At 38.2% G+C, this 2,935-nt stretch overlaps 1 non-coding gene across 1 annotated transcript; it reads right to left on the bottom strand.

The window, feature by feature from the left end:
* Positions 1-529: 529 nt before the first annotated feature.
* On the bottom strand, positions 530-601 carry Trnaq-uug (transfer RNA glutamine (anticodon UUG)). The gene has a single exon. It is a non-coding gene; the product is annotated as a tRNA-Gln (tRNA).
* Positions 602-2,935: the final 2,334 nt, after the last annotated feature.

The following is a 2,935-nucleotide window of genomic DNA, read 5'->3' on the forward strand; positions in this document are numbered from 1 at the left end:
ACGTGTGTTTGGCGGACATATTTATGAACTCTTTAATAGTGACACGATACTTAGCCTAATTACATGTACAGGGTTTTTTTTTGTTTTTTTTTTTTCTTCAGATTCTTCTTAGTTTTTCTTTTTTTTTTTTCTTTTTTTTTTTTGTCTGTCGGTCTGTCTGTCCGGTAAAAAGTTTGTAAACGTCATTTCTCCCACACCCATTCTCGGATCAAGTTTAAACTGCATAACTATTCATTGGCGTAAACAAGACGTGAAATATTTTTAAAAAATTAACCAATGACTCAATCAATTAGTGATAATTAATTGATTGAGTTTAATGTAGAAAGTAGAAATAAATCGTATGGTGTTGAGATTTGTGTATTTAAATATGATGTATATAGGCTTCTGTATTTTTTTATACTATATATTTTTTATTTGGATTAGTTCAAATGTCCAAAGTGTCCAGCGTTCAGAGTTAAAATCTTCGATTTTTTAAAATTTCATTGTAAAAAAAAAAAAAAATGAAAAAACAAGAATTAAACAAAATATTAGGTTCTACCGAGATTTGAACTCGGATCGCTGGATTCAAAGTCCAGAGTGCTAACCATTACACCATAGAACCGGTGTTTCACGAGGCAATGTAAATGCTGATACTGTTTGGTTTAAATATGCGGCCACGTGAACACAAAGAAGAAAGTTGTACAGTAGATGTGAGTCTAGCTTGAGGCTGTCTCGTTGGCTTACTTTCCAGAGTGTAGATAAAATCAATCCGAGATGAACCCTAATCCTGACTAAGTCAACAACAGCGACGACGATAATTTTATATACAACATTCAGTCTATGAGTCTAATTAGAATAGACAGCTAGAATAGATGTAGATTTGACTACAATACATGTAGGCTTATGTTTTGGGTAATCGGACACATGGAAACACATAGGAGGACAAAAAGTAGGACAAAATCTTAGAGGCGCTGGCGGATCCTAAAGTGGTGGGGGTGGGGTACGGGTGATCATCCCCTCTTAACGACCGACCCTATCCACACCCTTGCTGAGCGGATTTTTTTAAATAGAAAAATTTATACAATTTAAGTACAGTTTTTTTTTACTTATCATTATAATATATTATACAATTAGTAACTAGTATAAATTATTTTGTTTGGTACCAACAAGAGAAATCACTACTTCAGTAGTGAGAGATATGACTAAATATGTACGGCTTTTACCTGCTTTGAGAATTGTACACGTTCTTTCTCCCAGACGGATCAAGCTGAAACTTTCAAACAATTATTTATTGTATTAAACAAAACCTGAATCAATTAGTCATTGGAAATTATTTTCTTTTTGTTTGATATCGAAAAGGGGAAATATGTTCTACATTATTGAGAGATGCAGTATTAAGCTTTGATTTAAAAAAAGGATTTTCTATATTTTTTTATTTTATTTACCTCCATTCTTTTCTTCTTTATTCCTTGCCTCCTATTTTTTTATCTTTGGCTTCTTTCAATTTCACCTTCTCTCTTCTCTTCCTCTTTCTTTCACTCTTCCCTTTCTCTTTTAAAGACATTCTTTCTCTTTTTTTTTTTTAAATACTGTCCATTCTTACCTTTAAGTCATTTTCTTTCTTTTTTTATCCTCTCTCTCTGTCTTTTTCTTTTATTTCTCTCTGTCTCTCTTTTTATGTCTCTCTTTCTTTTGATTCTCTTTCTCCTTTCTCTCTTTCTTTCCCTCTCTTTCTATCTTCTGTATCCGTTCCAGCGTTTCTTTTACCTTTCATTTATCTCAAAGCCAAAAAAGCATCATAATAATTTACCGTATCGGGTATCGGATAACAAGCCGCAGTGATATCGATACCGCCATACTTGCATCTCGCCCACGACACGCTTAAGTAAGTATCAGATCATCGCAGGATTTACGAATACGATAATCTATTGCGCCCGGGCTTTGGGAATTTTTCACTACGTTCCGTCGACAGCGTTAGTTTGCAAGGGGGGGGGGGGGGAATGCGAGGATGGGAATGAAAGATATGGCCGTCGGTGGAGTTTTTTGTTTGGTGTGTTCAGAGATATGTTTGTCTACGTGGAACCTTTAGTCGTGGTCTATGTCCCAGCGTCTGGGCCCCCGGGCCTTATATTGGCACGTCTCCAATTGCCAGGAGGACAAACTTTGACCAATTTTTTATTTTTTTTTTTCAAACTAGATTTCTATGTCCTACGTTTGGTTATCAGATATCTCTTGGTCGTCTGCTAGTGTGGCGATGGTATCGATACTTTTTTTTTTATTGCGCTGTGTTGAGAGCGGTCGGGGAGAAAAGAATGGGGAGGAGATGATAAAAAGGAGGAAAAGAGAGAAAGAGGAGAGAGAGAGAGAGAGAGAGAGAAATATATGTTGGTGTAGATACAGAACGATAAGATCTTCCCCCGGATCACGTGACAGGGCCATGTTTAGAATTGACGCGCGGGTGAAGTGCTTGTGTGTGACACCTTGTTGTTTTTTTTTTCTTCATTCCTTCCGATTAGGTCAACGTGACAAACAGTGAGGGGGGGGGGGTCTCAGGTGAGTAAATTATCGGAGAAGGAGCGTATAGAGGGGGGAGGGGGGTCCTAGGGAAACATTTAATGGACATGCCGTAAAAAAATTCATTTAAATGTTTCCTGAATTCCCCCCCCCCCCTTGTTTTCACGCCGTCTCCCCTCACAGACACCTTTCTCAAAACTCCGCGGGAAGAGGAGGGGGTGGGAGTTTCTAAAGGGAGAGGAGAGTGGATCGTGTCGTCCAACACAATATCCCGAGCTCTCTATCAGACATTTTATGGGGAAGATACGTCCGAGTTGATAGCGCCATGTTGTGACTAGTAGTGAATGGACGCTAGCCCAGCCTTTGGGGTTTCCGTCGCGGGTGATTTCAATGCTGTGTGCCCATTGTTCTGAAATTTGTGGAGTTTCTTCCTCGTGCGAAT

The sequence above is a fragment of the Biomphalaria glabrata genome, chromosome 11 (genome assembly GCF_947242115.1).
Source record: "Biomphalaria glabrata chromosome 11, xgBioGlab47.1, whole genome shotgun sequence".
Taxonomy (NCBI): Eukaryota; Metazoa; Mollusca; class Gastropoda; family Planorbidae; genus Biomphalaria; species Biomphalaria glabrata.